The 27,978-nt window shown below is 45.0% G+C and overlaps 1 protein-coding gene and 1 pseudogene across 18 annotated transcripts in view; both read left to right on the top strand.

Moving 5' to 3' along the window:
* AFDN (afadin, adherens junction formation factor) overlaps positions 1-27,978 on the top strand; it is a 2,152,715-nt gene that overhangs the window by 1,460,949 nt on the left and 663,788 nt on the right. The gene's annotated exons all lie outside the window — the stretch shown is intronic.
* On the top strand, positions 134-26,943 carry LOC147708333 (E3 SUMO-protein ligase ZBED1-like; annotated as a pseudogene).

The raw sequence follows: 27,978 nt of genomic DNA, 5'->3' as shown, positions 1-27,978 counted from the left end.
GACCCCACATCTGGCCTATGGACGGTCTAAGTTTGTTAAAGCTATAAACTCAGTATTGACCCTCCCCAAGCCCAAAAGATTAGAGATGGTATTGTCATTACTAAAAATTTATAGGACACAATGTGTCCCAATTATGACGTATGGGGCCGAAATCTGGGGATACACAAATTTAAAAATCGCACAGGCTGAGGAGAACAGATTCTGCAGAAGGCTTCTGGGATTACCAATCTCATCATCTACTTTTATAAGCCACACCGAACTGAAACTTTCTTATTTGGAGGACTACATTAAGGCTCGCCCTGCTTTGTTCTGGATAAAGATCTGGAAAAACCCCGAAGCTTCTCTGACCAGGGAAATTTTGGCTGACTGCCTAAAATGTGATCAAGGTATTAAAATCCCATGGCTGGCCCAAGTACGGGCGAGCCTGGTAGCAGTCAATCTTGAGCACATTTTTGATAGCCCAAATGGATTAGATGGGATTAATGGGAAGACAATTCTTTACAAGCGTTATGGGGAGACCAGATATAAAGTAGAATCGGTTAAAACAACTGTGAAACAGTATATCCAAATAGAAGGTGATACTGAACCCACCCCTCGCACACCAGCTGGTTACCTCCTCAAAGATATTATATGTTGGGAGCGTAGTCTTCTCTTTCGTTTAAGAGCAGGATCTATAAAGTATTTATTGTGTTTCCCCATGGGCTACCAACCTAACATTGAGAACTTGGTCTACCCATGCCAGAACTCAGGAAAACAAATACTGATGCATTTTTTGTTCTTCTGCTCCTATTACCAAAAATATAGCAAGTCCCTCCTGATATCATTTTTTAGAGCTAAAGGCATAAAGGATTTTAAAGTGGCATATAAAACTGCTCTTCAGCTTAAAGATGATGGCATCATATACCGTGTGTGCACCTTTTTAAAAATGGCTATTCGATCTCGTTCTTCTATGAATTAACACCTACTTACTTAGATCAACGTGACTCATACACATTAGGAAGTGGTCTATTTGCACTTCACACACTTGCACTTTCATTCACGCTGTTATCTGTAAATACTTGAGTTAAAATAATCTGTGTATTAATGTCCATCAGGCCAATGTGTACTATCTGTATTTAGAGGCGCTGCATATCAGCACTTTGCACAGTTGCACCTTATTTTGTATTTTTACCTGTAAATACTGAGCCATAGTAATCTGCCTATTTTAAAGATCCTCGGGTGACCTTGCATTCTGCACTTTATTTAGATGGTCTATTGACTAGGAATCATGCTTTATGCACTATGCACTTTATAAAACCAGCACCTTAGATAATGCTGCTAAACGCTCCAGCAAGCCCTTATTTTAACTGATGCTTGAAACATGTGTCCTGTGTATATATTGCTGCTATTCTAAGGGTGATTCCTGCATGTGTATATTTCATTTGATAACGCCATAGAAAAAGATCTGAACTTGATGATTTGGATATTAATGACACCTTGCATTTTGTTATTTCAGTGTTGATGCTATTGTTAATAACAAGGAAATCCAACAATGTTTTTACCTTATTTTAATGTGATTTTTACTCTGACCATGTACGTAATTATGTGTGTACTTTTATGAATAATGAAATATCAGAATAAAGGTTATTGACTGACTGACTGACTGACATGATGTCTTGTAGCGTTACCTCAGGTTGGACCCCAGGCGTGTGTTGATTTGGATTCAGTGGGGACAGTGTGGTCGGTTGCGTTTGAGGCGTCTTTCGAGTATGCGTATTTGTCCAGCCGGACCGGCTGGGTCGTGCGCTGGTCCCTGCCGGTTCATTCCATATTGAACAACCAATTTCCAATGCAACAGAGCATGAGTGGAGTTGCCAAGGCCAATAGCTCTATAATACCGATAGACCAGAATTGGGGAAGGTTGTTTTCAACACATTGGCAGATGATGATCAACAGGCCTCTATGTCTTATACTACTAGCAATTATGTGGAAGCACGTTATCACCAGCATCCAATGTATGATTGCTATGAAAAGGTTGCTACTACTAGAAGGACCTGTAGCACTTATAGCAGCATAGAGTTCAGATGCAAATGTTTGTGGTGACACTTAGAAGACTAATGCAAAAACCACAGTTGATGGACAGAATGCAGAACAATGTCATACATTCACCCCAGTACAGAGATCAGGGCCTAAATCCATCGTTTTTTTGCACTCCACACCACTGGTTCAAGCAAGCCGGGCTGAAGACGGCTGGAATGCCAGAAACCGGTCCTCGGAAGCTTGTTTCTGGTCCAGGGAAGGCATGGCTTGGCAGTTCGGCTGGACTGTTCCCATGAGGCACAGGGTCAGACTGATTTGCATATGGCCATGTCTGAACTGGGGTGGTGTGGAGTGCAAAAAAACGATGGATTTAGGCCCAGATCTCTGCACTGGGGTAAATGTATGACATTGTTCTGCATTCTGTCCATCACCTGTGGTTTTTGCATTTGACACTTAGAAGACCTTCATTAAAGTGAAAGGCTCCACCACGAGTAATCTTTCCAGACATTTTGAATGCGCTCATCATTCAAAGTAAGTCATATTTCAAAAGGCCCGCAAAGCCTACCACACAGCAAAATTAAAAGCGAGCCTAGCTCAGATGAGATAAACCAAAAGAGAAAGAGGACTTGGATGACGCACTCGCTTTAATGATAGCACAAGACTTGCAGCCTTTATCAGTGGTAGAAAATTAAGGGTTTTGGTCTTTTGTGTGAAAGCTGAATTGCAATTATGATATTACTTCAAGGAAGAGTTTGACATATTCAATCCAAAATGCAAAGATATGTTAAATGTGAAGCGTTTTTCGAATTGGAAAAAGCAAATCAAGTTGCACTGACCTTTGATCTGTGGACCTTACCAGCCAATGATGCCTACTCAGAACTGACTGCACATGTTCTTCAACAACCTACGTGTGTTAGGAAACAGTTCTGTTTAGGAGTGAGGTCTTTGCACGAACAACATACTTCAGAGAATCTAGTAGAACAGATTTCACTAATTCTACAGGAACTCAGTCTTCCCATGGAGCTAATTAGTTCTATCACAACAGATAAAGGTGCTGTTGTAAAGGCAGTCAATTTGCTTAGCCTCTCATAAAAGCATATTTGATGTATTGGACACTGTTTTCATCTCATTGTGATGGAATCAATAAAAGATGTTAGTTGTGTGGACTACATTTTTGATATGCGCTGTTCTATCAGTAAATACTTCAGAAACATTCCTGCATCTAGACATTTACTTAAATAAATGCAAACCCGAAATACACTGCTTGAGACCAAGCTGAAAGTAGATGTGAGCACTAGGTGGAACAGCATGTATGACATGGTAAAAAGAGTTTTAGAGCAGGAAATTTCCATCAATGATGTACTTGAAGCAGTAGCACCAATTAACGAAAGCCATGTGCCGAATATTAGACAGGCAGTGACAGCAAATGAAGCCAGTATCCTAAAAGGCACTTTCGGAGTTTTGGAGCTTTTTTAAAATTTAAAAATTATCAGGGAAGGCATAGCCAACAATGTCCATGGTAATTCCAGTAATTACTGAACTGCCGGCATCACTGGTTGCTTTAATGGAACAGCATACATTAAACAAGAGCAAAGAAGGTGAACATAATGGTGAAAAGGGCACTCAAAGCCAAGACGGAGGAACACAAGCTACTCGAGAAGCAACTCAGAGCAATCACAATTCCATTATCAGATTGCTGTGTCAGGCTGTTAAGGAGCTCACTCGTGTTGGATTCAAAGACTTTGAAAACCATTGTATTTTGGGTAAGGCAACTTTTTTGGATTCTAGATTCAAAATGTATGGTTTCCTCGAACAGTATGCATCAGATGCACATAAAGCAATTAGATTTTGAGCTTGAGCAGCTTTCACCCAAAACATCGACAGACAACTCAGTCCTCCTCCACCAAAAGAAAGCGTGAACGCGAATTCTGGAAGGTACTTTCTAAAAGAAAAGCTGAATCTGAAAAGGCAAAAAAATCAACTGCATTGGAAATATTTGTGTACTTTGCTGAAGAGATAGAAGATTTCTCAATTCATATCTTCTCGTGATGGGGAAGGAACTCATTCAAATTTCCTCTCCTTTCGCAATTGGTAAGACTGGTGACAATATTATTAGTAGACGGGCTTGTTTGAAACCAAGTCACATGGAAAAACCAGCTTCGGACTGTGTCACTGAAAATCAACTTATAATATTCAATACATACTTTTAACGGAACTAATAGCAGGCTTTTTGTAAAGATAAACTTCCAAAACCCAATACTAATGGCACCCTGGTCCACTCGAGATTTATGAATTTAAAACTTCTCTACAGGCCTCCCTGACTATTAATGATGAGCACCAGAAAGATCTAAAATTTGCCATCCACATCAGTCTTGCATCATTACTAAAGCTCATACAACTCATGTTGAGGGCTCTGCCATACCTCTCTCGCTGTAACCTTGAGGCCTTCTGTAGGCAGTATCTGAAAGAGAATATTAGTTATGGATTCCTTACCTTAGAATTACCCCCAGGCGTCTGACTGGATCCAGAGAATTTGTCTTCAGCAGTACCCCTGGGTGTCGGTAGTTGGCGTTGGTTGACTCTGTGTTCGTCTTTGGCGTTGCGTTCGCCAGAATGAAGTCACGGTATGTACTTAGACTTTGCTCCTGCTCACTGACGTCACTTCTTTCTTTTTCTGCGCCAGCCAGCTCAGATACAGAGAAAGTGGTACCCTAGTCACTTTTTGACTAAGCGTTTTTCTGACTTTTTGTTGCCTACTTTTCGAGTCGTTTGACTCCTAGTGCTTAGGGATGTCACATCCGCGGCCCAGCTTCAAGCCTTGTGGCTCCTGCCACAAGCTGATGTCGGTCACGGATCCACATCTCATGTGGCTTTGGTGTTTAGAGTGCGTCCGTGATGTGAAGTCGTGCTCCAACTGCTGGGCCATGGCCCCAAAGTCTTTGCGGCAGTGGTCCAGAAAGCTTCTGGATGCCTGCCAGTCGGCTCCGCGCCGCTCGAGGTCCTGGTCGTGAGGGAAGTCGCAGGGCTGGTCACGAAGCCACCACCACCACCACTTCTTGTCGACGTCTTCGTCTGCAGGTGTTTTCTTCCACCAGCCTGGGACTGCGGTCGGTGAACACTGCATGTCTATGGGCCGTTACACTCACTCAGTTTGGGATACGGTTGAGCAAGTGCTGCCACAGTGCCCGGAAGCGAAAGGAGAGATGCAGCAAAGTTCTCCATTCGCTGCATTCTGGACACCACCGACTCGCTAGGCAGGACTATTTCAACATCGGTAGCCCTGAGACGCTACTCCTGGCTGAGATCCACTGGCTTCTCGGGTGATTTCCAATCTACACTTTTGGACATGCCCTTTGATGGCCATCGCTTGTTCGGCGCTTCAAGGATTCTCAGGCTATGGCCTGGTCCTTGGCCTCGCGACTACATTTCACCCCTGTGAGAAGTTGGCCTGATATTCAGTGTTCACTATTCTAGTGATCACTATGTATCAGTCCAAACAACCCTTATGGTGATTGGTTGTAAGTCAACCGATAGACCAGCTATCCTAGTAGCATGGATAAGAGCAGTCTTCGGGCTAAACTCTAGAGGGCGTGTTAAGCCAGCTGTTATACCATCACATATACCCCTTGAACACCAAGTGAAAGGACACCACACAAGTGTTATGAAAATAAACAGTGTATTTATTTAGATCACAACAGCCCTGTACTCTTTATGAGGACAGGGTACTAAGCACACAACAAAACTCTTACGAAAATACTTCAAGTTGCACAATTTACACAAATGCTCGAGGGGCACGAAAAACCATATACTATGAAAGTGGAATGCAAAATTACTAGCAGGTAAGTACTGGACTAATAGGCTTTGGAATCGCTAGGACTACGTTACTGAACCTTCAGATTACTAGTAGGAGGCCTAGGGGACTCGGGTGCAGAGTGTGCACTCTCACGCGGGATGCGGGACAAAGTCTATGGAGGCTAGTAAAAGCAAAGTTAGTGTTCTCGGGCGAACCCGATAAGGTAGGTTGAAAACGACAGTGGATCTGGACCCTTAGATAGTGAGGCTATGCTGGGGCACCGAAATGCCGAAGTTACCTAGCCCAGGGGCTGCGGCTGCATAGGTCTGAAAAGACGTCGGGAATCCTCGTTGACGAACCAGGAGCCTGAAAGAAGGAGTTGCTGGCAGGCGACCAGTGAAGATTGTTCGAAGTGATCCAAGCCTGGATCGAAGATGGATGACACCTGAAAGCAGAGGGGACCAAGTTCTTAATCACTAGCCAGTGATCAGATGGGCACCAGGATGGCACCGGATGGAGTTACCTCGACCAGGTGAGTGGGCGACGCTGGGCTCTGCAGTCTCACGGACCAGGAGGCGTTGTCGGCGACCAGGATGGAGGTGCGAGCTGTCCCACGATGGTTGATGCTGTCGACGTCGCTGGACCCAGGATTGGGGCAACAAGTCTTGGCAAATTCAAGCCCACGCGGTGGACCTAAAATGGCGTCTGGAGTGGACCAGGAGGGTCCGGGGTGCTCCTCTCTTGGAAGGGAGCAAGGGCCAGTCTGGAGCAACCAGACTAGCAGTGGTGATGTCGTCGGTCTTCGTCGGGAAGGCCACAAGCCAGCGGGCTAGTAGCCAGACAACGCGGTGAGCAGCCAAAAAGCAGAAGGGCCCCACGCAGATCTCGTGGATGCTGGGGGGCTGGTCTTCGGTGCTGGAGCTGCTCAGGGTCGGGGCTTCTCGGACCCCAAAGCACTCACCAGAGGATCCCTCGGCGGTCGTGCTGGATAGAAGTTGTGCAGTTCTGATGATGGCCGGTCCCTCGAGGTCTCGTCGCACCTACGGTTCTCAGCTTAGCTGTAGAGGTAGGTAGAGGTCAGAGGTGCCAGGTCTCGTCGAGCTGGTCAGTCGGATTCCGGAGGAAGGACGTGCAGCAAACCGCAGAGTTCTTAGATGGTGCCTGCGGATGCAGGGTGACTACTCCTTAGTCACAAGGGAGAAATCTTGAGAAGAGTCGAGAGTTCCTTTCGTGGAAAGTAGTTTCTTGATTCAAAGATGATCTAATTTGGAAGGGTCCCCGCTCCTGCCTTTATCCTAAAGAAAGGGGTGGGTACGCGACTAGGTCCTGCCCTAGGGGTGGGACCAGGAAGGGGGGTGGTTACACCCCTCTCCCATGCCTGACTTTCCCCAGGCCAGGGGCTGGTGTGCCCCTGGAACTGGTTCTAGCCGGCAGATGCGTAGTGAGCACCGGGGTGCCACTTGCAGTCACCTTCCTGAAAAGCCCTGCCTACCCAGGATACACAAAACCCTGTCTGGGATGGTGCTAGCACCGCCCCTGACAGGAAACCCTTTGTCCAAGCTCCCCTCGCTGGAAGGACTCCCAGCTGCAGGGGGTCAGACTCGTGTCTGTGGTGGCAGCATCCATTTTGTGATGCTGAGGCTTGAGTTAACTTTAACCGGGGTTCACAGTTACGTACATGTCGTGTCCCTCTAGAAGGGTGGAATGCTAACCCCGTCGCCAGAATTGGCGAGGGGTTAGTATTCCAATTCGTATGACACCTTACTCGACATGTTTTGATAAAGCAATACCAAAGATAGCATATAACCGCGAGGATTATAATGCACTTAAGAGTATATGGTATGCGTTATCATGGAACAGCTATTAGGACTTGGTTCCGCAAGCTGCAAACGGGCTCAGCTCATGCCAGAGCACCATCTCACACGATTCCAAGCACTCTGCCTTCAGGATTGTCAAGGCCTGCCATAGGAGTGACTGATAGGAATCTGTGTGTCCATTTTTAGGGTTAGATATAGGTATACTATATCTAAAGCAAAGGGTGATTACACCACCTTGCCCCAGCTGTCGTGCAGCCAGTTGTGTCAGATTTAGATGGCCATCCAGGGGTGGCATAATACATGCTTCAGCCCCTGGTAGGCCCTGGGTACACCTATGCCCTGAGTTACAGGGTCTGATAAGGTGGCCCAGTACCAATTGGAAATGTACCTAAGGTACATGGAATCCATTTTAGAGAGAGAGCAGTAGGCCTGGGGTCCTGATTGGCAGGGCCCCAGGTCAACTAAGTCGGAAAACCAGCAAAACACCAGGAAAAAAGTTGGGGGCAACCATAGTCAGGTATCCACCTTCCTACAACCCCTTTCGTGGCTACGGAAGGGGTGCCCTGTAACGTTCCTCCCAGAGCCACAGGTTGGCACAAGCTGCTCAGCCCCTGCCTGGCCGGGAACGTGGGACCCAGCGTCGTGGGTCTGGGGCCAGCGGGCGGGCCAGTCCACCCGTGCCCCCTCTGCAGCAGCCTCCAAATAATCCTAGTCTGACCTTTCAGGGCCACCAGTTGCCAGTGGGCTGTAGGATCCGCCATCACCTCCCCCACTGGCAAACCATTGCATCGGACAGGTGGGTTTTTCAGATAGTCCGAAGGAGCTACTCCCTCCCCTTGGAGACTACCCCTCCATCCATGCCACTACAATTCCATCGCATGTCGGAGGATCACTTGGCCATTCACCTCCAGGAAGTTACGGCTCTCTTGGCCAAGGGAGCTATCGAGCGCGTTCCTGCCCCAGAAGCAGGTCATTTTTGTTATTCCCACTACTTTATGGTGCCCAAGAAGGACAAAGGCCTGCATCCTATCTTGGATCTCAGAAATGTCAACAGCTTTCTCCAGAAGGAGAAGCTCAACATGTTGAAATTGGCTCAGGTCCTGGCTGCCCTTCACCCTGCAGTCTATATGGTAGCATTCGACTTGCAGGACGCCGATTTTCACATCCCCGTCCTGCCTGCCCACTAGCGTTACCTACGGTTCACGGTAGGCCACAAGCATTTTCAGTTCACCCTGCTCCCCTTTGGCCTTACCAGTGCCCCCTGGGTGTTAACGAAAGTGATGGCAATAGTCGCAGCTAATCTGCGCAGATCAGGGATTCTAGTCTTCCCCTACCTCGACGTCAGGCTGTTGAAGGCAAGTTTGCCCCAGGCTGTCGTCTCCCTCCTCCAGACTACAGCGGACCTCCTGCATTTGCTGGGGTTCACTGTCAACGTTCGGAAGTCACACCTGATTCCCTCCCAGAAGCTCCTTTTCATCGGGGCAGTTCTGGACACGGTGCAGTTTCGGGCCTATCCTCTGAGCAGCGAGTCCAGGATATTTGGGCTATGATTTCAATCTTGCTGCCTTTATCCTGGGTTTTGGTCAGAATACCTCTGAGGATTCTGGGCCTCATGGCCTCCTGCTTCCTGCTGGTGGATCATGCAAGGTGGCACATGGGGGCTCTGCAGTGGGACTTGAAGTTCCAGTGGGCACAGCATCTGGGGAATCTTTCCGATTGCGTCCAGATCTTGGAGGGCACTGCACACCAACTAAAGTGGTGGCTGACAGACCCGGATTGGGCCAACAGCAGGTCTCTCTCCCTTCCCCACCCAGAGTTCACAGTGGTGACAGATGCTTCACTTCTGGGTTGGGTCGGCAAAATGGGAGAGGCGGAGATCAGAGGCCTCTGGTCTCTGGTGGAGTTCGGGCTCCACATCAACCTTCTGGAGCTCTGGGTGACTCATCTTGCACTGAAGGCATTCCTTCCCTCTGTCAAAGGAAGAGTAGTGTAGGTGTTCACAGACAACAGCACCGCCAGGTGGTATTTCAATAAACAAGGCGGGGTGGGATCGTGGACCCTCTGTCAGGAGGCCCTTAGTGGCTGGAACATCAGGGCTTGTCCCTGGTGGTTCAACACCTGGCGGGTTCCCTGAACGCCAGGGCGGATGAACTCGGCCGCCTGCGCATGATAGATCATGAATGGCGTCTTCACTCAAAGGTGGTGCAAGGTCTCTCTCAGCAGTGGGGAGAGCCTTGGTTAGATTAATTTGCCACCAAAAAGAACGCACACTGTCAGCTGCTCTGCACATTGGAATTTCCAAGGTGGCACTCCCCTAGCAACACTTTACATAACAAGTGTAGTTGAGTCTTCTATACGCCTTTCCACCTATACCACTTCTTCCCAGAGTGCTGAAGATCAAGTGTGACCGGTTCGAAGTCATTTTCTTTTGCTTCGGACTGAGCACGAAGACTCTGGTATCCCAGCTTATGCACATGGCCATTAATCCTCTGATCAGACTGCCTCTTCGGGAATATCTTCTGTCGTATCAGCCGGGGACGGTTCTCCACCCGACCCTGTCCAGCCTCCACCTCCTTGCGCGGAGATTGAGCGGTAGCAGTTGACAGCTTTCGACTTTCCTCCGAAGTCTGTAATGTCATCTTGGCGGCCAGGCGGCCCTCCACTAAATCGGTATTTGCCTCCAGATGGAACACATTTGTGGCATGGTACATGTGAGAAGTTGGCCTGATATATGATGTCTCCAATTCTGGTGGCACCTTGTATCAGTCCAAACACTCCCTTAAGGTGTCTGGTTGTAAGTCAACCTTATAGACAAGCTATCCTAGGGGTAGCATGGACTAAGCAGCCTGAAAGGCTAAACTCAAGAGGTCATGTTAAGCGAGCTGTTTTACCAATCACAATCCTGTAATATCAAATGAAAGGACACCACACAAGTTATATATTATACAAATATATGTATTTATTCTCAGAATAATCCTCTGTTCGAGGCATATGGGCTGCAGATGGTACATTATGAATAGATCGCCATCTGGTGTTGGGCTCGGATGATTGCACTTTGTTTTTCTCTTGGAGAGTCTTTTGTATCTTGGTGACTCCTCCCTTGGTTGGTAGTGCGCATGGGCATCGGCTCCATCCTTAGATTGTTTTTTTCCGCCATCGGGTTCGGATGAAGATCGAGACGCTCCAGATCAACTTCAGAAGAAAGTGATTTTTCGGCGCGTATTCCCTTTCCAATTCGACGGTATTGTTATCGAACGCGTTCATTTCCATTCCGACGCGTTACAAATTCAAAATAGAAGAGAAAAACTTGGATCTACGTCGAAGAAAAGGAGGCCTTTCTCGGCGCAGTCAAGCCCGGAGTCCATGGAAAGGACTCCATTCAAAAAATGTCCAACGTGTGGTGCTAAGTTCCCACACAAGGACCTACACGAGGTGTGCAACCTCTGTCTATCGCCTGAACACGAATCCAGGGACTGCGAAGCCTGCGCAGCATTCTCCTCCAAGCTAACGATTAGAAATCGACGAGCTCGAAGACACGAGGTTTCCAGAATGCAGGCGGAGGCGATCCCGGAGCTGTTCGGAGACGAACAAATCGAGGAAGAAGAGGACCAGTCGGGGTCGGAAGGGGACCAGTCGGAGGTTGAAGAACTCTTCGAGCAACAAACCGTGAGTGACGACGTCCCCTTACCGAAAAACCGACCCCGTGCGGTAACGACCCCGCCCTTGGGCCCGGTCAAACCGCTGAAAAAAGTTTCCGACGCCCCGCCCTCGGGCCCGGCAACGAAACCGAAACTGAAACCGAAACACTCGGACTCCCACCATGTCGGATCCGAGAAAAGGGCGACATCGACTTCGGCACCGAGGCTACATACAAAGGAGAGCTCGGTATCGAAACATTCCATGTCGAAACATAAATATGATTTATCGCCCAAAAGACACTCGATACCCAGAAAGTCGGAACCGAGCAGACATTCGGTGTCGAAAACAACAAGATCTGACGATCGAAAACAAAAACAGCTCTCGGAACCAGGACCCTCTGTACCGATTCAGGAGCAACAGACAGATCCCAAACAAAAGATCTTGTTTATTGATCCACAAACTGGGAAAGTGGTCACGAAGAAGAGAAAGAGTGAACAGTCAGAAGATAAACCTCTTCCTTCAAAAAAGAGAACAATGGGGACGAATATAACTCCTCCTGCTTCTCCTCGTCCTAGAGTCACACCCTCTTCTCCTATTCCTCACAATAGGCCAAATATTCCTACACCTTCCACACCAAGACCAGCTACACCTCAGTCAGATGTAGACAGTGATCTAGGGGAGGGAGAACCTCAAGGGGATGACGAAACTATCCCAGATGAGGAGGATCCATGGGAAAATTATGATGTAGGGTCAGATGAGGACAACGACCCAGAGCTATATCCATCAAAGCCTTCACCACCTGATGATAACACAGGTTTTGTGCAGCTCATTAATAGGGCAGCAAAATATCACAAACTAGATATGCATACAGAACCTCAAATAGAGGATTTCTTATTAGAGACTCTACCTAATGCACAGAGAACATCAGGTACTCTTCCTATGCTGAAGGGTCTTCTTACTCACACAGAGGAAATATTCGAAAACCCAGTGAGAGCCAGGGTGTTAAACCCAAGAATTGATAAAAAATACAAAGCGGCTCCAAAGGACCCAATATTTATTAGAGGGCATGTACCTCTAGACTCGCTGGTGGTCTCAAACGCTCGTAAAAGAGCAAACTCATTATCTACAGGAGAGGCTCCTCCACCAGATAAAGAGTCGAAGTTAATAGATGCATCAGGCAAAAGAGTAGCATTACAGGCAGCGAATAGCTGGCGCATAGCCAATACACAAGCACTACTCGCACGTTATGACAGGGCACATTACGATGAGTTAGAAAAACTTCTCACACATCTACCAAAAGAACATCAGAAGAAGGCAGACCAATTAATACAGGAAGGTAAAATAATAACTAATACTTCCATTAAGTGTGCATTAGACGCAGCAGACACTGCAGCAAGGTCTATTAACACTAGTGTCATGCTAAGAAGGCATGCATGGCTTAGAATCTCAGGATTCAAACAAGAAGTACAAACAGCCCTACTGAACAAACCATTTGATTAGAAGACATTGTTTGGTTCAAGCACAGACGAGACATTAGAAAAAATGAAGAAAGATACGGAAACGGCTAAGTCAATGGGAGCATTGCAACAGCCAACACACAGAGGTTCCTTTCGTAGATCCACCTATAGAGGGGGCTCAAAGAACACAGGAACGAATCAGCAATCCACATCTTTCACACCAACATCACCCAGAGGTAATTCAAGAGGCAGTTACAGAGGTAACAACAATAAGGGTAGAGGCCGCGGAAATAATAACAACCGCAACGCCTCAACACCAAAACAGTGACTTCATAGAACTCCCCCCAGACCACATAACACCGGTCGGGGGACGTCTATCACAGTTCCTACCTGTCTGGGAGAACATCACGTCAGACAAGTGGGTGAGACAAATTATCCAACATGGTTATTGCCTAGAACTCACAGCTACCCCACCAAACATCCCCCCCAAACAGCGTCCAATGAGTCAAGATCATCTGACATTGTTAAGAGAAGAAGTTCTAGCACTTCCACAAAAGCATGCAATAGAGAAGGTCCCAAAAGATCAACAAGGAACAGGAGTATACTTTCTATACTTCCTGATCCCCAAAAAGGACGGGTCCCTGAGACCAATATTAGACCTCAGACCTCTCAATGCTTACATAAATTCGGAGCACTTCCACATGGCCACACTCCAACAAGTACTCCCTTTACTGAAGAAAGGGGACTTTCTTTCTACACTGGATCTAAAAGACGCTTACTTTCATATCCCAATTCACAAAGCCCACAGAAAATACCTAAGGTTTGTGTTAGAAGGACAACACTATCAGTTCAAAGTCCTTCCGTTCGGTGTCACAACAGCTCCGAGAGTTTTCACAAAATGCCTAGCTGTGGTGGCAGCACACCTAAGAAGACAACAAATACATGTCTTCCCATACTTGGACGATTGGCTAATAAAGGCCAAATCAAAGGAAGAATGTCTTCACAACACACAGAAGACAATTCAATTGCTGCACCACCTAGGGTTCACGGTGAACTACAAAAAATCACACCTGCAACCAAACCAGATTCAGCAATACCTGGGGGCTACAGTAGACACAGAAAAGGCAATAGCATACCCCAACCCAATCAGAGTACAGACAATGGTCGGGTTAATACAAAGATTTCAACCACAACACTCACTACCAGCACGAGTGTTTATGCAACTATTAGGCATGATGTCCTCCTGCATACTGCTAATACCACATGCCACACTACAAATGCGCCCACTACAAGAGTGTCTAGCGACACAGTGGAATCAGGCTCAAGGTCAGATTACAGATCTGGTGTTGGTAAACGACCGGACGTACCGCTCTCTGAAGTGGTGGAACACAGAAAACATTTCCAAGGGACGGTCGTTCCTAGAGCCAATTCCACAAGTAATAATAACAGGGACGCATCGCTCTCCGGATGGGGAGCGCATATGGACAGATACACAGTACAGGGGAAGTGGAGTGTGCAGCAAAAGAAACTGCACATCAACTACCTAGAACTATTAGCAATATTTCTAGCACTAAAAGCTTTCCAAATGCAAATAACAAGCAAAGCAGTCCTGATCAGAACAGACAACATGACTGCAATGTATTATATTCAAAAAAAGGGGGGAACACACTCTCTCCAACTGTCCAGACTAGCACAGGACATATGGAGATGGGCCATTCCTCAAAAGATCTACCTGTTAGCGGAACACCTACCAGGAGTTCAAAATCAAATAGCAGACATCCTAAGCAGACAGTCAGAACAAGTACACGAATGGGAGCTGCACGACCAAATACTACAGCCATTCTTCCAAAAATGGGGGCAACCAGAGATAGATCTGTTTGCCAATCATCAGAACGCAAAATGCAAAGAATTCGCATCCAGGTACCCACACCAAAGGTCCCAGGGCAATGCACTGTGGATAAATTGGTCCAACAAATTTGCTTACGCGTTCCCTCCTCTACCACTAATTCCATTACTGGTTCGGAAACTGCAGCAACACTCAATGACAATGATACTAGTGGCACCCACGTGGGCAAGACAGCCGTGGTTCACCACGCTGCTACAACTCTCACAAGTACCACATCAAAAGCTAAGGTTATTACCCATGCATCTTACACAGAACCATGGAGAAATAATGCACCCAGATCCCAAACAACTGAACCTAGCGATCTGGCTCCTGAGGTCATAGAGTTTGGGTATTTAGATTTACCACCAGAATGCATGGAAATCATTAAACAAGCAAGACGTCCTACCACCAGAGCTTGCTATGCAGCAAAATGGAAGAGGTTTGCTATACACTGTAACAGTAAGCACATCAACCCTCTGGACGCATCCACTAAAGAAATCATTTGCTATTTATTACACTTACAGCAATGTAACCTAGCATATACCTCTATCAGAGTTCATCTCGCAGCCATAGCGGCGTACCTACAAAACAGGCAACATCTGTCACTGTTTAAAGTACCAGCAATTAAAGCTTTCATGGAAGGACTCAAAAGAGTCATTCCACCAAGAAGACCACCTTCCCCAGTCTGGAATCTTAACATAGTGCTTACCAGACTAATGGGGCCACCCTTTGAACCTATGCATAGGTGCGAAATACAATTCCTCACATGGAAGGTGGCCTTCCTCATAGCTATCACGTCACTTAGAAGAGTAAGTGAACTGCAGGCTTTTACGATTCAAGAACCATTTATGCAGCTACACCAAAATAAAGTGGTTCTTAGAACAAACCCAAAATTCTTACCGAAGGTTATTTCAGCATTCCACATCAATCAGTCTGTGGAATTACCGGTTTTCTTTCCAAAACCACAAACAGTAGCTGACAGAGCCCTACATACACTGGATGTTAGAAGGGCTATATTGTACTATATAGAAAGAACACAAACTTTCAGAAAGACAAAACAGCTATTTGTTGCGTTTTCTCCCACACATAAAGGCAATCCCATCTCCAAAGCGGGCATTGCCAGATGGATTGTAAAATGCATTCAAATATGCTACTTAAAAGCAAAGAGAACATTAACTGTTCCTCCTAGAGCTCACTCTACACGTAAACTAGGAGCATCTATGGCATTTCTGGGAAACATTCCATTAGATGACATATGCAAAGCGGCTACCTGGGTTACACCGCACACCTTCACAAAACACTATTGTGTAGATGTGCACACAACACAACAGGCTAGAGTGGGACAAGCAGTATTAAGAACATTATTTCAGACAGTTGCAACAGACACGGGCGACCACCGCTAGGGAGAGAACTGCTGTATAGTCTATTCATAATGTACCATCTGCAGCCCATATGCCTCGAACGGAATATGCTACTTACCAGTATGCATCTGTTCTTGGCATAGAGGGCTGCAGAGTGGTACATGCCCTCCCAGCCTCCCCGGAAACCTGTGTCTGTTCCAACATTATCTTACTTAGATACACTTACATGGGCACTCTTATCTGTATTCTACTATACTACTCCATCTAACCCTACTATGGCAAAACAATCTAAGGATGGAGCCGATGCCCATGCACACTACCAACCAAGGGAGGAGTCACCAAGATACAAAAGACTCTCCAAGAGAAAAACAAAGTGCAATCATCCGAGCCCAACACCAGATGGCGATCTATTCATAATGTACCACTCTGCAGCCCTCTATGCCAAGAACAGATGCATACTGGTAAGTAGCATATTCCATACTCTTTATGAGTCTAGAAGCGCAAGCGTTTAAACAAAAGCCCAGTTAAACATATGAAAGTTGCACATTTATGGATGTGGCCGGTGGCCACTCAAACCATATACTAAAAAAGTGGTATAAGTATCATTAATCAAACAGTGGTAAGGCCTGGGGCCTTGGAAATCGCTGGGGCTATTCGGGACTAGCAGTGATGAAGTCGGGAAAAGCCCGCGGGACTCGGGTGCAGCGCTAAAAGCACACGCAAGCACCAATGCAAAGTCAATGGTGCGTAAAAGTTATCGAGTTACTGTTTTAAGAGTCTTCCGACTGGACTAGAACTACAAAACTTTAGACTTAGACACTAGAGGTGTATACCGATACAGGAGCACCGGCGTTCATGAGTTACCTCACCCACAGGAAGCGGGTACATAGGTGCCAAAGTGTGTCGGGTTTCGTCACGCAGTTCGATGGTGCCTGGAGATGAAGATGCTGCAGGCGTCCAGGAGAGAAGAGTCCGGTTGGATCCAAGGGTGGATCGAAGATGTAGAGTACCTGAAAGCAGAGGAGACAGAGTCTGGGTCACTCAGCAGTGACCAGGGTGGAACCAGGAAGGAACCAGGCAATGTCGGACGCAATCAGGTGGTTGTCGTGAAACTTGTCTGCGCTGCCACGTGGACTCTGGGGCACCGAGGATGTCCAGGAGTGGACCACGAGCTGTCCCACGAAGGCTCTCGCTGTCGGCGGTGTCGGCTTCCGGATCGGAGCAAACAGGCCTTGGCAAATGCAACCCACGCAGGATTCGAAGATCGCTTCTTACTCGGACCAGCAAGGCTAGAGTGGGTGCTCCTTTTCAGGGGAGCGAGGGCCAGTCTGGAGCAACCAGTCTAGCAGTGTAAATTCAAAGGTTCGTCGGTACTGGGGCGGCTAGCCAACAGGCAAGCGACCGGACTAACGCGTCGAGCAGGAAAATGCAAAAGGGCTCCACCCAGCACTCGGTGAGTGTGGAGGGGTGAGCTTTGGTACAAAATCTGCTCGGGGCTGGGGCTTCTCAAACCCCAATGCACAGCGTCGAGGGAGCCTCGGGAGCTGCACGGTCAGCACTTCGTGGTTTTTCCAAGATGGCCGGCCCCACGCTTCAGGTCGCCTCCACGGGTCTCAGATTCGCTGGGACTGTGGATCGGGCTGTTGGAAGGCAGGAAAGCTGGGTCTTGTCGATCTCTGTCGCTCGAGTTCCGGCGGGAACTGCAACAAAGTAAACGGTGAGGCGCTGGATGGTGCCTGTTTGCACAGGGTGGTCACTCCTTCACCACAAGGGAGATTCTTCAGTCTTCCACGTCGAGTGGGATGTCGAAGGGTCCAGAGTTCTATATCAAAGTTTCGGTCAGGATAATCTGATGTGCGCTGGCACTGCTCCCACCTTTATTCCAAATCTGTGGGCTGGATTACATGCTAGGTCCCTCCTATGGGTGGGACCCAGGAAGGGGGTGGTTACACCCCTTTCCCTTTGTCCAGTTTCGCGCCAGGACTGGGGCTGGAGTGCCCCAGAACCGGTTTGACTGGATTATGCATGGGAAGCCTTGTGCTCCCCAGGCAGTGTCTAGTTTCTTTCAACCCTTCCCGCTACAATCCACTATCTCCTGTCTTGGGAGGTGTAGCACCTCCCTGCGACAGGAAACCTTTTGTCCAGGCCTCCCCTGCCAAGTTTCGGTCAGCAGTAGGAGGTCAGACTCGTGTCTGTGGCAGCAGCATCCATTTTGTGATGCTGAGGCTCTGGTTAGGATTAACCGCGTTTTAGTAAAGTAACATGTCTTCTCCCTCTAGAAGGGTGGAATGCTACCCCCGTTGCCAGGACTGGCGAGGGGGTAGTATTCCAAAATGTATAACACCAAACACGACATGTTTTGATAAAGCCAAACCAAAGTTAGCAAGTAACCGCGAGGATTATAATGCACTTAAGAGTATATGGTATGGCAATATCCCGGAACAGCTAAGGGAGTTGGTCCCGACAGCTGCAGACAGGCTCAGCTCATGCTAGAGCACCATCTCACATAAAACCAAGCACTCTGCCTCCAGGATTGTTAAGACCTGCCATAGGAGTGACTGATAGGTATATATGTGTCCAGATATAGGTTTAGATATAGGTATACTATATCTAAGCAAGGGGTGATTACACCACCTTGCCCCAGCTGAGTGATCAGCCAGTTGTGTCGATTTAAGTACCAGCCAGGGGTGGCAAAAGATATGCTGCAGCCCCTGGTAGGCCTTGGATGCACCTATGCCCTGGGCACCTATAGTGCACTGTACAGGGGCTGATAAGGTGTCCAGTACCAAATTGTTTATGTACCTATAGTACCTGTATGTGAATTTAGAGAGAGAACAGCAGGCTGTGGGTCTGATTAGCAGGCCCACAGCCACATTAAGTCGAAAACAAGTGAAGCAAAAAGCAAAAATTGGGGTGACCATAGGATAGCAGACCCTACTCTCCTACATTGCACAACGAAGGCTGTTGGATCCCCTTTCTGCCCCTCTTTCTGAAGTTCTCATCTTCCTTCTTTCTGTGGCCCAGTAGGGCTCTGCTATGCTCACCCTTAACCCCTTCGCTGCTCATGACGAGCTCAGCTCGTCATGCAGTACACTGGTCGTGTGCTTATGACGAGCTGAGCTCGTCATGAAATAAAGTATTTCGAGTTTGTCCAGCACAGAGGGGGAATTGCCTTAGCAGTCATGTGGTTAAAGGCTATCTTTCGGCCGTTTCGGCCTTTCTTCGCCTTCCAGATCAACCTTCTCTTTTCAAGTCCCTTATTGTAAATAGGTTTCTAAAGGGCATTACTCGTCTCTTTCCACCTATCTCTTTTGTAATGCCCCAGTGGGACTTGAATCTGGTTTTGACTTATCTGATGTATGCTCCCTTCCAGCCATTACATAATTGTCCTCTCAGACTTTTAACTCTGAAGACTGCCTTTCTGATTGCCATCGCCTCTGCACGCAGTTTGAGTGATCTTCAGGCTCTTCTAAGCCTCCTTTCCTCGCTGTCCAGCCGGACAAGGTTGTCCTTTGAACTCGACCTTCTTTTCTTCCCTAAGTAGTTACCTCTTTCCACATAGGACAGACAATCACTTTGTCCACCTTCTTTCCACCCTTCCATCCTTCTAAAGAGGAGGAGAGGCGCCACCATCTGGATCCAAAATGTGCGCCCTGATTTTATCTGGATATTCGTAAAAGACAATTTCTGGTGGATGATCAGCTCTTTGTTGGCTATGTTGGCACCAAAAAAGGTCGAGCTGTGCAAAAGTGAACCAACTCTTGATGGGTCATTCTTTGGATTAAAATTTGTTATTCCTTGGCAACAAAAGGAACCTACAGTAGGGTTGCTCACCCATTACTTCAGGGCGATGGCAGCCACTACTGCTTTGGGACATGGAGTTTCCCTTCATGACATCTGCCAGGCAGCCACGTGGGCTTTGTTGCACACTTTCACTAAGCATTACTGCCTGGACAGTCAGTTCCTGAGAGACAGCTTCTTTGGCCGTTCAGTTCTCCAGGACTTTCTAGTGTGAACTTAGTTTGCAGACCCTACTCCGGGTTGCTTTTGCTGGTGTATCTGTTTCCAGTGTAAGGAATCTATAACTAATAGTCTCTTTCAGATGAAGAAGTTACTTCCCTTCAGTAACGATATATCTTTAAGAGACCTATATTAGTTATGGATTCCTTACCGCCCCACCCATCCTCCCTGTTCTGCGAACTGACTTCTAGGGTACTTCTAGGCTCTTTCAGGGCCCTAGTTTTATGAACCATTGGTCAGGTTCTTGTATGGCTCTGCGCTTCTGACGTGGAATGTTGTGTAAAGAACTGATGTCCGCGTGTGTGGGCGGCGTCTAAGTACATACCGCAACGTCATTCCGGCGATAAAGACGTCAACGACGAACGCCGACTCGTATGACGCCACCTACCGACGCGCAGGGGTAGTAATCCTGAAGAAAAATTCTCTTGATCCAATCTGAATCCTGGAGGTTATTCTAAGGTAAAGAATCCCTAACTAATATACGTCTCTTACATTTATATTGTTACCAAAGGTAAGTAACTTGTTCATTTAGTACACATCTGGAATGTTTCTATTTGTAGTGTGTACCATTCAAATCATGTAAAGAAAATAAATTTCTCACATAAGTGGAATTATTTCCTGGCCTTCAAGGATCACTGAGATTTATATCACAGTGTTTTTTAAAGAAATATAAATTAAACATATTTATTTGACCATTTCAAGACCTGTACTTTCAAGCCCTGATTTTTCTCTCATCCTGATTGGATGTTGTAGACTCCATTGTTCTACGAAGATTGGACTGAGGGTAAACCTAGTACAGTACGCATATGTTTTGTACAGGAAATGCCACAAAGACAGCAATGAAAGTCACAAGATTATTAGCAATGGAAACAAGGAAACTGTGTTGAGGGATCTTCTAGCAAATGGACCAGAAGCTGCCAAAAAAGCTCTTTTTTTAATTGGTATTTGGAATTTTAAAACTAATGAAGAGATTGGCAATTCATGGGTTCTAGTAATTTAAATGTGTTTAAGTTTCAAGATATATTTTTGTGCTACTCATGCAGGATAAGTGAGTTCTATGCTCTCTCAACAAAAGAGCCATACATGTTTTTCCATAAAGGCAACCAATGAGCCCTGAAAGTATTCCTACAAAAGCAGACTCAATATACTTTCCCCAAATGTTGATACTGAGTTCTTTTGAAATCAAGATTGTTTTCTTCCATTCTTTTTCCTAGTGTTCTCCTACTCTTTTACCACTGGTAGGTTTTGAACTTGATATCAAGTAGACACATTATTTAAACATATTCAACAAAAAGGCATGGAATAATCTGCTACACTGTTTGGCTTCTTTGGTGGGGCTTCCCTGTGTCTTCGGCTAGGTCGCTATTAAAGATTTCCTTTAATGGGCAAATAGCTGCTTGCATTGCTGGTTTGAGGACAGGGTCGAAGCTGTATGCCCTAATACAAGTGATAACACCACCAAAAGTAACTATGTCTGAGGAATATCAAAATGGTATGGCAATTTGTGTGAGGCTGCTCTTTAGGCTACTCCACACACCTTTTGTAAACACTAATTCTATATCCAGTGTCTGTCTTTTGCCAATTTGTTATTCGCTACCTTTTTGTTTGAAGTTTTGTTTGGTATCCTGCGGTTTCCACCTCATAGTGGCTCTTATTCTTGCTTTCACTTACGTGGTACCTACAACAATGAAACAATGAAAACACAGTTGTTGGGAAGCAAAGCAGAGTTGTCTGTTTGCCCTGAATTTCTGGTTATATCTGAGGTATCCAAGAGTGCCTTAGTGTGCTAAAAATGTATTATAATGTACCACATTTTTATTTTGAAGCATCGCCCAGTGCAGCAGCCATTCCACATGTGCAAAGTGGTGGTTCTAAGGGTCTGTTATCCTACTAAAAACTGAGGGAACAAATTCAAACAAAAATAGAACATTAGACTGTGCAAGACTGGCGTTTCCAGTGTCAAATACAACTTTATTTTGCTAATTGATTTTACCATAGTGTAATGGGTACAAGACTTTTTGGACAACACCTTTTTTCATTCACATTTGTGCAAACGCTGCCTTGACCCACAGAACATCTGATTTAGTAATTTGCTTTGGGTCAGAAAAAAGTTTCGGTCTACCAAAATCACACAAGATACTTTTAACATTATGTAACAATGGAATATGGTGACTAAAATCCAGGCCCAAATAGTCTTTCAGGATCTTTATATTAAATTCCTGGTCATTTTTCAGCCAGAAAGAATACCACACAAATAAGAGGCGAATTTGTATATAATCAGAAATAAATTCTGCACCCAATTCTTCATGCACAATCTTCGTTGGAATCCTCCTAAGAAATTTATTTTCTGCAACTTTAATAAGATGACAAGGCTTGTACCCCTTGATTCACTGCACTAAATGATAATGTTGGGACACACTTTGCTCTATAAAGATCCAATTCGGATTGAGCTTGTGTTTCCGAGATGCCTGGAAAAAGCATCAATACTATAGGCAACCCTGTTAAAGGACTGGACATGGCTACTAAGCACAGGATCACAATTCATTCTACTGTCCAGCCAAATGCCAAATAGTAAAATTTGATAGTTCCCAATGTGATGTCCATTGATCGTGAACGTTTTATTTTTACCATTTTTTGGGCCTAACGCCATAGTATATGACTTTGAAAACGTTGCTTTTTGACCCAGGTTATCCACAAATTCATAAACACAATCTAACAGGAGCTGCAGGCCATAAGCTGTGTGCATAATCTGCATATAGTAGTGCTGGAACTGGCCTATTTCCAACCATCGAGACATCGGCCACTAAAAATCTCTCTAGCTGATTAAAATATAGCACAAAAAGTGAAGAGGCATCCCTGCAGTACTCCTCGCCTCGGGCCAAAGTGCGTTGTGCCTTCCCCATTGGGGCTATATATTACTGAGGCCTCCAATCCAGCAGTAAAATAGTTACAAGGGCATCTTTGACCCCCATGGCCCCCAGCACAGCCCATAATTTTGTTCCATCCACTTTACCAAAGGCTGTGCTGAGGCTTCTATGGCCTCTGCTACTTAAGGGTCATCAAAGTGCAACTCTCTCCCTCTAGTAATAGAGGTATTAATGTCAGGAGGAGAATCACAAACTCTTGAGTAATGGAGTTAAAATGAGTGGCCCAGGTAACTTGGTGTGTAGATCTTGTCAATTTTGAGGGGATTGTTTCCTACGATTTACCTGCATTGCGCTCCACAGCAGGCAGACAAAGGGTGGGCTGGTAATACTCATGTCAAACAATCTGCCTTTAGAAGTTAAAATGTTTATACATGTTGGGTGTCATTCACAGGTACTCTGGCTGCATCAAAAAAATGGCCGGGATGTTTTGTTAATTAACTTCTACAATAACTTGTTTGATTGCACACGCTATAAAGTAGTCACGGAACTGGAGAGTGTGATTGGTAAATTGGGTATTGAAGAAGATGTCAATTTTGATATAATATGGGTTGGAGACTTTAATACGCCAACATGCCCTCTGTCCATGTCTAAGGTTTGTGGGTTCAGAAATGATAAAGGAGATGATTGTGTGCACTTCCCGCATAACCCATATGGAGATATATTAAACACCATTCTAGCTAAACTTGACCTGGATATAATGCAGTGTGCTAGAGAGGGGTTCGCGAAATTGATCCCAACTTTCACAGGCAGAAATGCAAATACTATTATTGATCATGTATTGGTTTCTGCAAATATTGTCCCCTTTTGCACCACTCCATGGATTGAAGAGTTACTACTTAGTGATCATAACTGCATTATCATGCCATTAGCTGTTTGGGGCAATAGATCCCCAGTAGCACAAACTATAGTGGGTAATATTGCCCCGTGTAGACCAAACGGCACCAGAATAAAATGGAAAGGGGTCAACCCAGATAAGGTATTAACAAATATTGTCTCTAACTGCTATACTGAGATTTTGGAGAATTTGGATGTTAATGCCGAACCAGCACAGATTTTAATGAATCTTTGTAAAATAAATGGAACCATTGACACTATCTTGACCACAACATCTTATAAGAAACTCACCCAGAACAGAGGATCGTTTAATCATGCTTGCACCCTCTCACTGAACCAGTTAAAACAAGCACTGTCTAGTAGTAATAGGGATATGTTGCTTGTAAATGATTTAAGACTGGATTATAAATTTAAATTAAAACACAGAAAGAGAGAGCTCCAACTGGAGGCCTGGGACAAATTAGCCTTGGCTGCAGACACATTAAATAGCCAGCTGTTCTGGGAAACAGTCAATTCTCCCTTTTTAAAAAACGAGGTAGTCCCTGAATTGACATCCCATGTCAGTAGCAAGGCATGGGTTGTATATTTTACTAGCATTTTTAACCCGGGAGATTTAACTACAACTGATTCTATTGACTCAAGTATCTGGCCTATTTTACCTCTAAATATCACATTAGCTGAGGTGAAACAAGGAATTATCAGCAGTAAGGGAGTGAAAGCCCCTGGCCCGGACGGTGTTCCAATAGACGTTTATAAAGCCATACCTGCTCTTTGGGGCCCAATATTAGATGGAGCCTCCTCCGTTACGGAGGCATTAAAAACTCTATCTACCTGGGGCCAATCAATCATTATTCCCATTTATAAGAAAGGGGCTAAATCTGAAGCCAAAAACTATCTGCCAATTTTCCTTCTAGATTCGTCTATTAAAGTTATGAGTAGGGTCTACTTGTCAGATTAGAGGAGTGGGCTGAGGTTAATGGGATTTTAACACAGACCCAATATGGTTAAGGAAAGGGCGGGGAACCCTTGAACAGTGCATTACTTGTGAATTATTATTCGGAAAATATACATGTGCTAAGCAAGGGTCCCTTTTCCTATGTTTCGCTGACCTCAGCAGCGCATTCGCTTTAGTGGATCACGCTCTACTTTGGCCGATTTTACTTGGTCTTGGAGCCCCAGAGTCCATTATTTATTTTTTGGCAAAGCTTTATGAAAAATTATCAACATCAGTACGGTATGACCAAAGGGGCGAGTGTACCCCTAAATTTAATGTTAAATGTGGCATCCGACAAGGCTGCGTCCTTGCTCCTTTGCTTTTTAAACTTTTTATAAATGAAGTTGACGCAGCACTTAAACTTGTAAAGTCGGATGCACCACAGGCGGATGGCCAGGATGTGCCAGTTCTGCTCTATGCAGACGATGCCGTACTTTTATCTAGAACACCTATAGGCCTACAGCGGTTAATATATAAGATAGCTGATTTATCAAGGGAAGGAAGTTGCAGATCAATAAGACTAAAATATATACTATGGTCTGTGGCCCGAGGCCAGGGAGAACGAAATCCTTTTTTATAGAAGGGCACAAAATACAAACCGTGGACACGTTTTGTTACCTAGGGATAACGTTCTCCGGTGATGGTAAATGGTCGCAAGAGATGACGAACGTCCAGGCTAAGATGGCAAAAAGTGTACATGGTGTTTTTAGGTTTGCAGCGAAATTAGGGGACTGGCGAATTAAAGATATGACGTATATTTACTAATCCAGATGTACCTCAATCGCACTATACAGTGCGGGGGTATGGGTTCATCACTCTAATGGTGAATTGCAAACAGAGGAAAATATGTTTCTTAAAAAGCTGCTCTGTTTACCTACTTTGGCGTCTACTGAAATTCACAGCGAAGTGGGGATTAATTACCTGACTTACTTAATTGCGCTGAGACCACTATTGGTCTGGAGATCAATATGGCTGAAGGAAGAGCCTTTATTTAATAGAATGATTATCAAAGATGGTCTCCAACTAGATAACTGTCTTACGATCCCCTGGCTTAATTATATAGTACATACTCTTAAGGATCTATTTAAATCAAGTATCCTGGATAACCCTAATGAAGTAATAGAACTGCCTAAAGTAGAAATGAAGAACACGTTTCTGCGGCACAGAAAGAATGCACGCCAGAGAAACGTAGGGCAGCTAACAACTTGCTAGTTCTATTACTCCTATCTGGAAGTTGAGGGTTTCCAATCTTATTTGAGCCAGGTAACCAGGTCCTCGCACCCTTTTTGTCCTTACAAGAATGAGATTAGGTATCGTTCACCAACTGGTAGCATTTCCTTGTGTAAAACAGTATTCGGTTTCCCCTTGTCCATGTGATGGTCGTGCTAAACAAAGCACTTTGCACTTTCTCATTTGTGATTTGTATCTGAACCTCCGTATTGCTTTTTTAAAACCGTTGTTCAAAAAATATTGCACTTTGACTACGGAAGCTGCTATGAGTTTGCTGTTTACAATGCGAGAGCCCGATATATGTTTTTATACTGCAACATTCATTCTGAGATCAATTTATGCAAGGAAAAGTATGTTGTTTTAAGCTGTATTAATAACTATGACTGTATTCCATTTATTCATTGAACTGTTTTTGGCTTTTATCAATTGTTTTTAACTGTGCTTTTATGGTTGTTTTATCTGAATCGAATAAAGCTTATTGAATCGAATCGAGTGGCCCAAGTCTGTGCTGGGATAGCTTGAACCATATCAGTATTGGCTTCTTCATTAATCATCGGTTGGTTCACTACTTTCCAGAAAGCGGAATTATTTCTTGACTGACAAGCGGTCACTAATCGTTCCCATGTTCCCTTTTCAAGCACATTCTTCTGATTCCTACGGGTTGTTGCCTTCTTCACTGTCTCTTTAAATCTTAGTTTTTGGTGCAGTGCCATCATCAGGTCTTTGTGGTCCTTTGTACAAGTATTATCAAACCATTTGGGTCCAGGTCTGTCTTGGTGAGGGCAGTCTTTATTTCATTACAAATATTGGAAAATGAAGCAAGCTTAAGTAATTCCTGGCATTGTAGCCAGCAGCATTTTAGATTTTAAGACTTGTAGTTTTCTCTTTTCTATAGGTGTGGAACTACAAATGCGAGCATGGGCACAGGTTTTATGTAGAAAACAAGAGTTTACTTGATGATTTTTGATAAGTTGATGGGTAAGACTCTTAAGTCTTGATGGCTTGTCTTCTAAAGCATACAGGAACAACTTTTCTTTTCAGCAAGAAAAACTGCACCTATAGCATTTCAAGGCTGGTACTTAATCACTACAACTCACTACCTGATTTTTTGCATTTTGAAGAACCTGTGTTATCTATTCCATCAGTTGCTAAATACAAGGGGTGCCCACCCACTTTTTGCAGTATTTTGTTAACATCACCGAACCTCAAGAGAGTTGGTTGATGGCGCTCCAAATAAACAGTTATCTTCATGTCCAACCAGGATAGTGTTTCTTTGTGCTTTACAAGAACAGAATTTGTTGTCCCACAGCTATGAATCATTGTTCTTTGTGATGCATATTCAAGATCACTGTACGTTCATGGGAGTAATTTTTGTCTGTGGATTTTTATTTTAACCGAAGTGGTGGTTTAGGTCTTGTACGATTATAACCAATTTTGAAAGGATTAGGAACAATGGGCAATGCCTATGCCTGCTAGGCGAAGGTTTTGCATAAGAATCACTATTGGGTGTTAAGGAGCTTTGGCTGTGATATGTTTGTCTTTTAGGTGCTTCCTCAAATGGATGGATATATTGCACCAAGAGCTTTCATGTAAGAGTGAAGGATTTGTCAAGAAAGAGAGGCTTGGCCATATGAGAGACAGGGTTTCTTTGTATTGATTTAAGATCATGGTTCTTTATTTTGCATTTTCATGCCACTAACATGCCTAATTCTCCGCACCTAGGGAATAGCAAGTCGGGAAATGAAGTCCAAAATTTTGAAGCTCAGAAGTAGTGAGAATGAGAAAGTTAAAAAAAAAAAAAACAATAATGCATAAAAGGATCGGTAGTGGTGTATCCAAAATGGGAAAAAAACGCACATACACTGGTGATAGTATATTGGAAAACAATACTGGAAAACTCAATACAATCTTTTGAATATCAAAGAGTGCTACATAGACCGCTATCCCCCACTACCAAGAGGGATCAAAATGTCAAAACAAGAGAATTGACAAATGTACAACT

Source organism: Lissotriton vulgaris, chromosome 6 (assembly GCF_964263255.1).
Source record: "Lissotriton vulgaris chromosome 6, aLisVul1.2, whole genome shotgun sequence".
NCBI classification, from domain to species: Eukaryota; Metazoa; Chordata; class Amphibia; order Caudata; family Salamandridae; genus Lissotriton; species Lissotriton vulgaris.
The sequence above is the reverse complement of the archived record's forward strand: the minus strand, read 5'-3'. Positions and strand labels throughout refer to the sequence as shown.